Below are 15,529 nucleotides of genomic sequence, written 5' to 3'. Positions count from 1 at the left end.
ATTGCTAAAATATTTGTGACTGTATACTTTTTTGTATTACATTATTATGTTTGTATTATATTATTTGTAATATATTGCTGAAAATGAATCATTATTTTATAGGAGCAAAAGTCTTATACAAGGGGAATAAAGCTGATATACATTTTTATTCTGAATGCATTTATTTATTAGTTTATTTTTTAACTAACAAATGTAATAGGAACCATTAACTTTAGAAGCCCCATTGTTAGTGAAGAGAACAATGAATTGCTGAAAATGAATTAGTATTTTATAGGAGCAAAAGACAGAATCTTCTGAAGGCATTTATTTATTAGTTAATTTTTAACAGCACTAAAGAACATTATGTTAAATGTTAATACCATATGAATCAGACTGAATTGGTTCACACAAATGGTGATTCTTATAGTGGATCATAAATGTATTACAAAGTGAAGTTGACATACTAGAATAAAAAAAATCAGGTGAATCCCAAAACAAGGTAGCCATAAGAAAACAAAGCTCAGCAAGAAAAAGCTGCAGGCCCCAATCCTACACATTTCTCAGAAGGTGGAGACACATCTCACAAGATGTGAGTTTTAATTTAACAAACCCAGAATTTAACGGTAAAAATCACAGCCTGCTTTTTGAACCGCATCAAGCAGTTTAGGTGGGCCCTCAAGATGGTGTGTTCAGTTAAGTGCATAATCTGGGTTTCCTGACCTGCTGTTTATTTACCGCAAGAGGAGCTCGACCAAAGCTAGCTCCCAACAACAAATTTGTCCCTCTACTGCCAGGAAAGTGATTCAAAGATAAAGAGGTAGAGCTTCTTCTTGCAAAAAATTAAGGCCCTCATCCAGTACAACACTTTTACACACGTACATACACAGTTAAAAACCATTCTGGACACTGGACATTCTACACTGAAAAAAATTATTGATGTTTATTACTCCTGTTTAAGAGCTCTGAATACCTGCAGCTCAGTGCTGCAGACCATATGACACCATATCAATAGCAGTGAACAGACTGCATACTTTATACTATAACCATACCTCACATACTTTATCTTCTATTCTGTTTACACATTTCTTTCACTCCTAACTCCCAATATCCTTTGTTATACCATACATTCATATAACTTTAGATTCTTGTATTTTCCTTTTTGTAATTTTTTGTGTCCAATTATAAAAGCATTTTGTTGCAAGTGTCTAACATGGGGAGGCAGCCGTTGTATAAATATAGATGTTTTAATGATCACAAGAAAAATGAAACCAAAAAAATAAGAATTACTCTGAGTGTTAGGACTAAAACACAATGAGCGATAATGGGTTTGTGCATGCAGCGGCAGCTAAAGACATATTGTACATAGGGTCAAAGACCAGCAAAGATCAATAACTACACAGGACCTTAAATGTACACGTTAACAAGGGAGACAACAAGACACAGGTATAACACATGGGAGCGGTGTGGCAACAAAGACACACACACACACACACACACACACACACACACACACACACACCCACGACATCAAACAAACATAGGGAGGCGTTTAGGAGGAGGGGCCGTGCCATGACAGAACACCATCCCCCCGCCCCCCCGATCGCGTGTTTCCCGGCGCACCAGCCTATCGGGCCACGGTCCCCAAACCAACACCAAATGGTGAGGTCAGAGGACTGACTGAACCACCATGGGCCAGCATGGAGAGGACAAGGAGAGGAAAACAGGGACCATGACAATGACCCAGAAATAGGCACAGTAACAGGAAGAGGAACAGTCAAAGGGACGCCAAGGGAACAACCTGGTACCATTGAAGGGGATAAGGACAGTGACTGGAACAGATACATGTGAAAGGGGACCAAACAAGCAGCAGGACTGGGGAGTCCAGGAGGAGGTGCTTGCAGCCACCGCTTTTTGGGCAGGTGAGCCAGAGTGCATGCCAGATGATGCACCTGCCTCGGGATAGAGTCCTGGTGATGCTTCCACCTTTCCTGTTTTCAGCTGATGCGAACATGTGGACTCTCACAGATTCACAGGGGTGAAGGCTTAGACTCCTGGGGCTCATCGTCATTGGAGTTTCCTGATTCCATTTCCAACCCCAAAAGTGGGACCCTCGTGGAGGGACTCCTTCAAATTCATTGAAGGATACATAAAGCGGTCAGAATCCACGTCGGCCCGAAGACTACTGTTGTCATAGACCTCATCCATGCCATAATCCCCATAAATGTCCCGATATTCCGATATTCCGGTTACGTAAAACCCTGCAGATTCGCCATCCTAAATTCCAGGAAGGGCAGGCAGGATTCCACAGAGTCTGACCGTGAATCTCCAGACCCTACCTAAATATCCCAGTGGAGCTCTCACCCTCTGCACTGGCATGGAGCATGCCCACTACTATGAAGAGTTCCTCCACATGGGCTGGACTGGGACAGTTACGTCACTTCTTTGCCTTTTTTTTCCAGAGGCAGGATGCAAAGGCGAGTGATTGTATAAACACAGATGTTTAATGAACATGACAACAATGAAACCAAAACACAAAGTACTACTCAGTGATGAGACAAAAACACAACAAGCAATAAGCAGTTTGTGCACGTTGACACAGTGCATATAGGGTCAAACACCGACAAAGACCAACAACTAACCAGGCCCTTAAATATACACATTAACAAGGGAGATAACCAGAGACAGGTATGACACATGGGTGGGGTGTGGCAATGAAGACACACACACGTGACGTCAAACACAGCGAGGAGCCTAGGAGGAGGGGGCCATGCCATGACAGTGTATATTTATATATGTGACATCTGCTATAATCTTTGACTTGGCATCCAGTCAGGAGAGTGGAGGGGAGCAAGGTGACTCCCATGATGCTGTGTGCCTGTCACGTCTACAGACCGGAGCATTCCCCGTTTCCCAGGCAACCTAGTAACTTCCGGGGTTTTGTCATTCTCTATGGTTCCCTGTCTCCTCCCCTTTGTCTCCAACTGTTTCTAATTTATCCCTGATTATAGTCTTATAAAAAAAAAAACGTTCCTACGTATCTTGTTTGACAGTTATTGTTTCTCGTCGCTTATGGTTAGCTTTCGTTTCTCCTTGTGCCTTCGTTGATATATGTTTGATAATATGTCTCTCTTGGTTGTTGGTTAGTTCTCGTCGGTCTTTGTTTCGCTTTGTTTTGGTTAGAGTGTGTTTGTCTTTCATTGTGTTTGTGATAAGAACCTGTGTTACACCTAGCTCCTTGCTCCTGTTTTGTTTGTTTACATCTCATTTGTGCTCTCCCTCTGTGTTTGCCGTCTACGCTGCCTTTCCCGTAAATGCTTACCCGGTATTGCTGTCTGTCTTTGATTTTGTTGAGTATTTGTTTGTTTATTAAAACTAAGTGTTTCTTTATCCTATTTGTCACGATCGTTTTGGTTTTACTTGTTAGTTCCATTTCACGTAACACGCAAGGTGTTGGCACTTCACACGTGTGTTCCTGTTGTTTTTCTATCCTTTATATTTCATTTTGTTAAAATCATGCTATATGGAGCTGTCTTTAATCATATTAGCTTTTCAAAGCTTCAAATGTGAAGTTTTACATTCATTTTTGTAGACATTTGTTAATCCCAGTTATCTCACTCTTTCTTGCATTATGCACTGGCTCACCGTAACACTGTATGTGACATTTTCTCTTTCGAAAGCTTGCCTGAACATTGGCATATTTTGACAGTTTTCAGTCTGTTCTGCCTTGCTTTCCTTTATGCAGTTTTCCATGCTTGGTTAAATATGTGGGTTCAGAGCTGGAATAAATACTAACATACCCATTAAAGATGCTCCTACATGCTGCAGTGTGTCTTTCCATTTTTTATTTTTGTTTATTTATTTTTTTTGGCAACTAATAAGTTAAAAACAATTTGCAGACACTTCAATACTGAATAAAGCAGAATATCCCGATACATTTTTTGATAGTTTACATCAGTGTCCAGGATACATTCCAAGAACAGATCTTAAGCTTTACAGCATTTGGCAGGTGCTCTTATTCAAAGCAAATTACATTTTAAAGCAAATTCTAGCTGGTTATTCATTAATAGGTCTTTGTTATTGCTGTACATCAAAAAAGCTGTAATACCAATAATATACAAGAATCTTTCTAAAAGAGCAAGAATTTGCCTCTCAAAAACAAGACATGCCTCTCTTGTCTGCATCAAAATTTCTGTTTGTCTTAAAAGTCAAATCCTAAAACCTTAGCCGGTTACTTGTGCACAACCAGAATTTTTGATGCACTTTGTTCCTCACTGCACTAGTGCTCTGCACATGTAAAAATAAAGACCCAGAACATGCAAAGATGTCATCAAAATATAGAATAGTTGTTTTGAGGAATCTAAAATCTATGATTGTCAATATTTGTTTATCACAGCATAATCACAGCTGCTAGCTAGTGTAACTAGTTAAGAGTGCATTTTGACCAATATCTACCTAAAGTAAGCTACTTTGAGTGGTTAACTACCTAACCTAGCTATTTCCTTTACTTAGCTATTTTGTCCTGACATGTTTGAATCAAAATGAAATGAAAATCTATCCTGATTGTTTGCTGAATCAATTCTTGATGATTCAGGGTAGCTAGCTAACCTAGTGAATTTAGCCACCTGGTCAAAGTGTAAAAGCCATGATTATTAAGGTTGTCTGCCAGATTTAATTAAAAAAAAGAAAGAAATAAGTTCACATGAAATGGGACTTAATGAAGACATTGCTTTAGCCAAAGAAATCTAATCATTTCCAGTGTACCATTACAGGAGGAGAAAAACACCAAAATCTAGGTTGAAGTTTACGGTAGCATGTTAACTAATCATCGGCATGTGAGTGACTATAACAGCTGATACCTGCCTGTAAAGTGTCCTTGAGTCTGAGAAAGGTGCTATATAAATGTTAATAATAATAATAATAATAATAATAATAATAATAATAATAATAATAATAATAATAGCTAGCAAGATTAAACAAAAAGCATCAGGGAGATGAGGAAGAAAATATGTTACTTGCAGGTTTGTCAGCATGGGGAGATTTACATGTGGGTTCTTATAATGCGCCACATAAAAAAGTGAACAGAGCTCGAATGATCTGATATTATTAAGGGACTGAGGGGGCAAAACATTCAATTAATATTAGAAATACAAGAAATTTTATACACATTTACCGTGTATATGTGAATGGTTTATACATTGAAAAAATGCATCAAAAACAAATAAGATGAACAGTTGCATAGCTGGATAGGCCTAATATATTAATGGACAGAACACCGGAGCTTTTTGCCGAAGCAACGTCTGCGCTTGAGAGGAAATAAGATATTTTAACTTACACTAACTATCAATCAAAAGGTCCAGTAATACACAGTCCAGAAGTACATTTTAGTAATGCTAAAACGAGACAGCCGTGTTTATGTCGTCACACCTGGTGTTTGTGTCGTCACAGAAAAAGGCTTAACTGGCGTCATGGTTACCATTTTGACAGAGTGTGCACACTGGACAAATCAAACTACGAACTACAAGGATATTCAACAATTGTTATTTCACATTTTCCTGTGGATAAATTGGATTATTGTCAGTTATAGATTTCTCCGATATCAAAGGTAGGCCTAACTATCCTCTTTAAGGCAAACTGGGAAACGTCTATATGAAAAGAATGCACAAAGGAAATAATTTCCATGTGTTATTTAGATTGAGACGTCGTGTGTTTATATACAAAGCGTATTATTTCTCTTGAAAAGTGCTGGGTTTTGGATTCGTTTCTGATTTCCCTTAAATTCGCAACCCTTTTATCATCGATGGCACGTGCGTTCACTTAAATCAGTGCTTGGTCTAAAAGGAAGAACATCCACATTTATGGCGTTTGTATACTTGTCGGCATCAAAAAGTATCAGCAATGTAGTTTAAGATATATTTGTAATACAACTTTTGTATTTTGATTAAAATTAATTTTCGTTTCACGAAATATCAGTTGTGCTGCGTTTTGACATTGTGTGAAATTATAGGCGTTTTAAGATTATAATCATGAAAGTTTTCAGATTCTGTCATTAGAAACACGGTGACTAAAACATGCGTGTTACTTAAATTAACTAATAAATGAAGGAAAGATTGCTTGTAGATGAAACATTAACATTTTTACTTTCAAAAAGTGGTGTGGATAAAAATAGCCATTTAGGAATGTTACAATCTCATTTTCAACCGTAGTGACATGTAGCATCCCCATCATAATTTACGCATATGTCCGTGAACAAATTAAAATTGTTACTTGTGTGCTGATCATTTTAAGAGAATATTGAATAGATTAAGAAAAGTGTCATGGCCCGAGTCCTGCAGGGCAAGGAGCAGAACTCACAGACCTCTCTCGTCCCAGACAAACATTTATTAGACACGAAAGATTAGTAATCAACGGTAACTGCACTCATATGTAACAAACCATTGAATATAGGGACAGGCAGAAACACACACAACGAGTACAACCAGTAAACAATGAACAATAACACTAACACGAACGTGTACACATGTACGATGACCGACATCGAACGAAACACACACAGTTTATAGAGGTATAATTTAATATTTATCTGTAAAGTATTAAAAGATTTAATATATTTTCTGGTTTTCCCCAGTGAGATCATCATGAGGGGAACAGGAAGTACAAAGAAGAACTTCTTCCCTGATGTGAAGACCATCCCAGCTCCACAAAAAAGCCCTACAGAGGCAATGGCCAACCCAAATATTTCTCCTTTTCATTTTGTTAATTCGCAAAGAGGAGGAAGCAGCCACTATTTCCCAGAAATTTCTGGAGTCCCCCAGAGGAAGCCATATAAACCTCAAGTCTCTCAAAACCTGAGAAAATCTGGCACGGGCACAACATTAGTGGCACTGCTGAAGGCCACCGATGGAAATAATGGTGGAAAGTCAATAGGCAGACTCCTGGATGAAGGTCAGCGATGCAGCAAATCTCGGTTCCCTTCTCTGGTTGTAGAGCCACACACCAAGAGCAGTGCTGTGAGTGTGAAGGCTGATCACACTCCACCAGCTCCATCCATCTCAAGGCTACCCGCCCTCCACCCAAAGCTGGCTGCTCTCAAACAGAAAAGCCCAAAGCCTGCTGTGACCCTGCATGTCCCCCACAAACATGTCAGGGAAGTCCCAGGAAGGGTGCAGGACAAGCACAGTGAGGTGAACTCCACATTTTACACCAGGCCAGAAGTGGGTGAGGTCCTCTACCAGGACCTGGAGAGGCTAACGTCAGCCCGTCAGTGTGCCTCCAAGGTCGAAGCTTCCCAGCACCAGTATGACCTGAGCTGCCACAAACCGCTGCTCATCAGGAGGGCGACCTTACATAAGGTAGAGAGCAGAGCTGCGCGCCCAGCTCCGCCTGCCCCCTCCCTGGTGCCACGTCGCAACCGTGTGCCCCGGCCATGCAAGACTGAGGATAAAAACAAGAGGCAGGACAAGTGCCAGGATGGCCAGGCTGCCTCTACTTCCCCTGGAGCCAAAGAAACATCTGTCGTGAAGATTTATTTCTCTCTGTTGTTAACAGGGAGAAGGAACTGTGGGCTTGACCAGTTGGGACAACAGACAGGTGAGCATAGGGGACCTCGCATCAATGGTTTAAAAAAAATGACTTCTTTTGACATTTATTTCACCATCGAATACTAGAGTATTGAGTCAGATTTGTTTTATTTGTCTGTTGTGTCTCAGCACCTGCACCAGTGCATGTGAAATGAATGGACTTCACCTGCTCTGTAGATGACCACGGTCAGTTGCCTACAGCCTTTGTAAGCAACAGAAACATTCAGGGCCATGTTTGCACATTTGCTCTCCAACCTGAGATTGTCTTACATCCAGCATTCCTGACACTTATTACTTCCTGAGAAAAAAAAAAAATCTTTAAATAAATGCAATTTTAAATGTATGCAGAGATGTTTTTCTGTGATATTTCTGTTTCAGTTATCTTGAGTGTGTGTAAAAATGGGTGTACGTTTGTTATCTTTCTTCAAAACTGTTTCCTCTCCAACATACATATACTTGTGTTCTTCTTTCTACTGGACAAATACAACACACATTACATTTACTTTGACTTAAAGCACAAAGTTACACATCTGACTCTTGGTCTCTTCTGATTCAGCAAACACCAGTTCTCTTCTGCTGGTTGATAATCAGGGAAAGAAAAACTTTATCAGATATGTAATGAGTTATGTTTTACAAAGTCACAAATGACACCAAACATAATTACCCAAAGCTGATTTTAAAGACTGCATAGACCTATAGAACATTATGTAAATGACCACATTACTTAAAATAAGTAATACAATTAGAAAAGAAGTAAGTTATAGATAACTGTCTCTAAGCCCCATTAACCACATTAATATTTTAATACTGGTTTTTGAAAAAGGGAAAAAAAAAATAGTACACTAGAAATTGCCAAATCTTGCAGCTGTGAAAGTCAAAGGCTGTCACTCTTTGGTGGTAGTGGAACTGATTTGGCATTATGGGAAAATTCATAGATATAGTAAACATATGTTCTCTGTATGAGTGAGCATTTAAACCCCATTAAAAGTAGGACTTCAATATAAATATATTTAAAAAAAAAACTGGCACAGTAGAGTTTTTTCAAATTTGATCTGATAAGCAAGTGCCTTCAATCTTTTTTTTTTTTTTTCAGTCTGATTTTTCAGCACTGGAGATATGTACAATATTGCACTAGTGCTAAGTGCTGTTTTAGCTGGCAGTCAAGCTGTATGATAAACCTCTGAGAAGCACTCTATAGGAAAATCATTTTGAGCAGTGCTTATTAAGCTACTTTAACATATTTTTAATAGTGTTGATGCAATATCCATTCAAAGTATACATACCAGCAATGTGTACTTTCATGCAGCAGCACATCTTCATACACTATACACATTTTATATATATAACATCAGTATTCTGAGCTCATGGTTCAAACTTTGTGAATGTTTTGCTTTTAATCAAATACACTTCATTTTGTATTTTTGTAGTAAAAGTACATGTCTAATCCAAAGATCTTCAAAAAACAGTTAGTCTGCATTTCTCTATGCTTAGAGAGCGTTAGTTTGAAGTGAGCAACCAAATGCCGCAATATCGTGCATATAGGCGCATTTAATTTGAATCTCGGCGACTTGACCATGAAGCGCTAACGCGCGGATAGCTTCACCGACGTCAACAGAGACCACTAGTTAGTTTGTGCAGTACTCATTCAGACTCTTCCTACGTACCCTAAATACTTGAATAAGGAAGTACACAGTGTAACTGTACATACTCTGTTCTGTTTTTGGTGGGCTTTCTTGTGACGTTCAGCTTTATGCTGAAACAAAAGACAATGCCAAAAAATATTACACAACAATCTTTCATCCATTCAATAACTTACCGACAAAGGAGTAAACCAAACGTAAAATGGTTCAATACTTGTACTGACTCTGCCTCACAGTTATTATTCAACTGAACGTTGGTACAATACTAGTCTGACACTGTTAGTTGAACTAACACACGATCGTATAAAATCACTGTCTTAGCCAGTTCAAAACACGTAGCCGAGTTGGACGTGTAAACACGTTCTGTCAGATCTACTGGTTCACAGTCCGAACTGCAGCCAAGATCTCCGTTTAACGAGTCACGACCAAGACATTCACGCCCTTTAATCAATCACGATCAAGACATTCAGGCGCTTTAATCAATCACGATCAAGACATTCACGCGCTTTAATCAATCACGACCAAGACATTCAGGCGCTTTAACGAAGCACGACCAAGACATTCACGCGCTTTAACGAAGCACGACCAAGACATTCACGCGCTTTAACGAAGCACGACCAAGACATTCACGCGCTTTAACGAAGCACGACCAAGACATTCACGCTTTAGCTCGGAATGCGCCTATAAGCGAAACATTACAGTATTTTCTCGCTTAATGTTCTCAAAAGAGAAACAGTCATTCATGTTTTTAAGAGCTTTGGTGTAGACAGGCACCTTTACTAACTTTATAAGTACAAAATATGGTTTATTAAAATGAGCAAATAATGCATAAAGTTTAAACCGTAATGTTACAGCACTAAAACAAACTCAAAAACGTGGGTGTAGTGAACAGTATCAGTCCAAAGTGGAAAAGAAGACAGAGACAGGAAAAATGTGTTCTGTAAGTGCATAGTGGGTCACAGACTAACTCAATCACTGTCATACAAAGAAACAGTGTCGAAATATCACTTAATAATATTACTAATAAATATTATAAATATTACTTCTTTAGTTACACTGACATGCAAACTATTGGTACAATACTAACCTCACACTGTCAGTCTAATTACGACATGATCGTGTAAACAGCACGGTCTTAGCCTGATAAAACAAATAGTCTACATCTAGTTGGACACCTAAACACTTACTGTTAGATCTACTGGCTCACAGTCCGAGACATTTGTGACACTTCCTGCAGTACGACGCCTGTTCTATTTGCGCAGTTTGTTTCTGCGTAGAGGACAAAATATAAATATATTAAGTATATAGTGCGTTTATTAGTACTTTTTATACAGTTCATGTAAACATATTGATTCGGACCAATTTCTCAGATGAGCCTAGAACGACTTTAGTTTGGTTATTCTGAATCAGACGACCTCAGTTCTATTGCTCTATTTCGCGTAAACGAAGACACCTACTGCAACAGAATAGCGGCTAAAAGCTTTACGTTTTCAGACATTAACCTTGTTAATATTCAATTCTGTTAATATTAAATTTAAGAACTTGTTCTTTGAGTAGTACAAGTTCATATAATTCATGATTGACAGCTCAGATTCAGATACTCACCGGCTTTCTTTTCTAAAGATATTTGCATTGCGCTTCTTAAAATGGAGCACAAAAATTTCACTTTCGCGTTAAACCGGACTGAACCGGTTTTGTCAAGGATAATTGTTTTTTAGGGGCCGGACTGCTGTGACCAGTCACAACACTTTATCCAACCTTCTGCGGGAGAGAGAAATCAGAGCTACAGTATAGAACTGTATTTAAATAACACAGAATAGCGTAGAACAGTGACAGTAAATTACCAGTAGATTTTGACTGTGGGAGAATTTTGTTTGTCATGGAGCTTATACAGCACAGCTGTTCTGAGCAGACGTTTACTTAGGTTTTCACACACACACTCACACACACACACACACACACACACACACACAGAGAGAGAGAGAGAGAGAGAGAGAGACAGGTTATTAGTTTGTGTGTAATACCTATTCTGTGCTCACAAACTCTATATAAAATGACTATTTATTGTCATTAAGTTTCGTTTCTAGCATACACTCCCCTGATATGACAGTTCAAACCATTTTGAGTGTTTGAATAAACCATTTTCAAATGGTATCTTGGGTCTCTCCTCTGCTGATCGCCATGTCCAGTTCACATGCCCAGTGATGTAGTGGTTTAAGACAGTATGTGAACGTTTAGTTTGTGCCCAGACATGTATCTGAGAAGAAGACGAGCTAAAAGACGTTAATCAGGCAGATCTGTTTACTAGTAGGTAACATCTAAGGTCAAGGTTATGATGGAGCTGTAGACATAAGTGAATGTTTTAAGGGACTTCAGACAAAAATTCTGAATAAAAGGTCAAAACACCACAAGGGACATAATCTGCATTAATCTGGTGTTGGCAAAAGTGCAAAATCAAACATCTGTTTTGTTAAAAAAAAAATTCACACAGTATTGACGTGTAACTCGCAGCATTCACGGATCTCCTTTGCTCGCATGCAAAATCTACATGTGCTCACTCATATTTGCTCTGCTCTCGCTTACATTTACTTTGCTCTGCTACAAAACTGCTTGCACGTGTTTAGATATATCCTGCTCTTACACAAACTTGCTCTTCTGCACACACAAACACATACTGTACTCTCGCGAATGTTTTTGTGTTCTTGCGCACAAGAACACAATTCTTTAATTTCATTATTATTAACTGTGAATGAAAAGGAAAGTCATTCATGATCATGATACAAATGTTATTATAAAACAGTTAGAACTTTAAAATAATTGCGGCACTTTCATATACATAATATTATGTGCCATTTCACAAAACAAATATGAATGTATTTAACACATATTGTTCTTATACTGTATAATATGTATGACTCGGGAATTTGCTCAAATAGATAAAGAAATAATATTATTTGAACTTACAGTAATATGCTCTGCTATATAAAGGAAAATTACCAATCTGCTACCATTTAGTGTTAGTAACCAACTTTGGTAGAGCACAAATTCACTCATTAGCCACATTATTTACCACTAATATCTGTAGCTCTGAAATTGACCACCTTGTGGTTTCCGTTACGTCTCCTTCCTGATCAGGTTTATCAGAGGCATGACAATGGTTTTACTGCTTGATAAAAGTCAGACACTTAAAGTCAAATTGCCACTGCTGGCGTTACTGCGTCAGTGAACTGTTCCACAAAGACGCATTAATGTAATTATGACATCACAACCTAAGGAAAGTGTAAGTTATTTAAAAGCGTTCCAACACACTAAATACCTACATGATTTTCTGAAGGAGGACAAGGTGATTTTCAAGGTATAGTCCGACCAGAATTATTGGATATTCTAATAGTTTTCAGCAATAGTATCAATATTACTTGCATGATTTATTATATCATTAAATTAAGTGCGCCGTTAATTATAGAAATATCTAAAATATTTTATATTATCCGTGTATCCCCTGGATTCAGGAACGATCGTGAAAGGCCAAATTAAATCAATAGAGAAACATGATGAGTTTTTCTCAACATGGGAAATTGTTGACCAGGAACAAAACGTGGACACTAAAAGAAATGACGCAGGTATGCAATTTTACTGCCAAGCTGAAAATATAATATTTGTCTGTCTGAACATCAATCCGATCTGTTTGCTCTTTTTTTAATCCAGACGATATCCGAGCTGCAGAAGGACAACTTTAACCTGCGCATGCGTATATGCTTCCTCAAGCATGAGGGCGGCTCGCAGAAGTGCAGCAGTTGTACAGAACAGATTTACAACGCGGCAGAGGAGCGTTTCCCAGTGGCGACGCAGCAAAACTTAGACGTGAGGAGACCCGAGTCTAGTTTTTGTAATCAGAGCCGGTTAATTGAGAGGACGAGACTGGGGACACTTGTTAATCACACTCCGCACCTAGATAAAGGGAGGGCGCTAAAAAATCTAAATACAGCTTGAAAAGGCAATAAATTGACCTTCTCAAATGCATAAATTATTCTGCCCAAGCCTCTTTATTCTCTTCCTTTTTAGAATAGTTTCAACTGCTACTACAGTAGCAGGACCAGACACGTGTCTTGAATTGAATTATTTCTTCATTTCACGTAATGCTCTTCATCCACCTGTCAGGAGCTGAGCAGGTGCAGAGAGGAACTGGAGAAGATGGAAGCGCTTTTCCATCAAGAGAAGACGCTCCGCCTACAGCTAGAGAACCAGCTACAAGCCTACACATTACAAGACCCGCCCTCTGAGGATCAGAGCCAATCAGAGGAAACCATTGAAGAGCTGCACAGGTCGGTACAGGCCTATATTTAATTCTGATAAGAAACATTGTTCATGGAAGATTTCCCAGTTAGAAACTCGGGCTGTTTCTCCAGGACAACCACATCAAAACAACAAAATTATTTGACATATTTCCATTTTAAATGCTAATTTCTGACCACTTAAGTTAAACCTTAGGGCCTTCATTAAACAATAATAATCCTTAGCTAGTAAATCGCTGTACTTTAATTATAGAAGAAATTATCCTTAGAAATGCTTTGTTTTTTATTCTTAGCAAAAGACAATTATATTATAGTACCTAGTCCTGAGCTGGCACACACCATTCTAATGTCACAGTGATTTCAGTGGAGTTTCTCCATGTAGTTCCATGTAATTGGAATGTAATTCCAAGATGAATCTGTGTGCAGAGAGTCCATCTCATAGCTCTAAATGAACATGTGAAATAAAATGTAGCCTAATCGAGTGTGTGTGTGATGGCTGTCAGGTACATAGAACAGCTGCAGGGGGAGCTCAAGGCTCAGAACACCATAATCAATCAGCTGAGGAACAGGAGCACCAATCAGAGCAGTGGACACCAGCCTGGCCACGCCCACAACTCCACACTCACCACCCTGAAAGAGGATGACATACGTGTGAGTGTGTATGTGTGTGCAGGTGCATGTTCCTGCATACATGTATGCTTATTAAACTGTTACTTTAAGACACTAAAACTTTAATGTTTTAATTCGGCTATGAGAATACATTAAAAATTATAAATTGTATACTATATAGGGAAATCCATTTGAACTAAATGTTTAGTATATTTGTACTCTATGTATTCTCTCTCTCTCTCTATTTAGGATCTGAAGAATTTGTTGGAGTTGAAAGACTCTGAGCTGCATGAGACCAAAATCAAACATGAGGCCAGTAAAAACGACCTCCAACAGGCCCTGAAGGACAAAGAGAAACAGATTCAGGTGGGTGTCTCCAAACACATGGCAACCTACAGGTAAAAACAGGCGTCCAAAAATATGCTCTTAATACAAAAGACCTATAGAGCTCACTAAGCATATTATCTGCACATTTATTATAAACATTTTCTTGTGGTTTAAAACAAAAGTGTGAAAAGAGAAAGGACTAAAACACAGGTCTGAAAGGGAACGACACCTTTACCAGACACACTCCTCAGCTTTATACAAAATGTCTGTGAAGCTTGGAGCCTCATTTAACCCCTGCCTGAACTCTGACCCCTGCAAGAGAAGGACTCTGCACCAATATTCCTCATCACACCAGACGGGGGCAGCAGGGAGTACCACTGCAGCAGGGGGTGTGTGCATTTATGAGGGTGATTGTTGTTGTGTGTGAGCAGGGGCTGCATGACATTCTGGAAGGTCACATCCAGGATCTAGCTGAGAAAGATGCTGCGCTAGCAGAGACCACATCAGAGCTGAATAATCTGGAATCTGATGTGGGCAAACTCATTCTACAGCTTGAGAACAGAAAGCAGCAGCTCCAGGTAGCAACCCGACGTTTCATTCAGTCAGACCAGGTGCAGGGCGGAGTTTAGTGTTTTTAACATACTAAAAATACACCTGATTCACAACTCATCTGATATAATGGACCAGTACTCTAAAGATTAAGACTAGGTTTAGTCTGGATGCAAAGAATGGTTCCTTAAGTTGAATTGACTCTATTGAATCTCACACTCTGAATTTGATGTTTATTTACTTTGTTCATGTTTATATTCAGACTAAGGAGCTAAACTAAGGTTTAGAAAGGGAAGTGATGCAACTAGTGCTGTCCTAGACAATAAAATGTATAATATAATTTACCCAACATAAGACATTTCTGATTATTTCAGTATAAGGGCTCTGATCCTTGTTTGGAGTCATTATTTCTAACTACTGGTTTCTCTGTGTTTATGATTGCACACACACATACAAGGAAGAGGATCCAATTGCAAGAGGTTTTATAGTGAAATCAAACAGATCAGAGGGGTCAGGCAGGTATTCGTAGTCCTGTTGATTCAAGGTCCATAACATG

The 15,529-nt window shown here is 38.9% G+C and overlaps 1 long non-coding RNA gene across 1 annotated transcript; it reads right to left on the bottom strand.

Moving 5' to 3' along the window:
• Positions 1 to 289: 289 nt before the first annotated feature.
• On the bottom strand, positions 290 to 10,900 carry LOC145652865 (uncharacterized). The gene is made up of 3 exons (XR_014119140.1): positions 10,802 to 10,900; positions 10,384 to 10,465; positions 290 to 8,129 (listed from the first exon to the last, which is right to left on the bottom strand). It is a non-coding gene; the product is annotated as an uncharacterized LOC145652865 (long non-coding RNA).
• Positions 10,901 to 15,529: the final 4,629 nt, after the last annotated feature.

Source organism: Electrophorus electricus, chromosome 21 (genome assembly GCF_041902795.1).
Source record: "Electrophorus electricus isolate QZ-2024a chromosome 21, ASM4190279v1, whole genome shotgun sequence".
Lineage (NCBI taxonomy): Eukaryota > Metazoa > Chordata > Actinopteri > Gymnotiformes > Gymnotidae > Electrophorus > Electrophorus electricus.
This window is presented reverse-complemented; position numbering and strand designations above follow the sequence as displayed.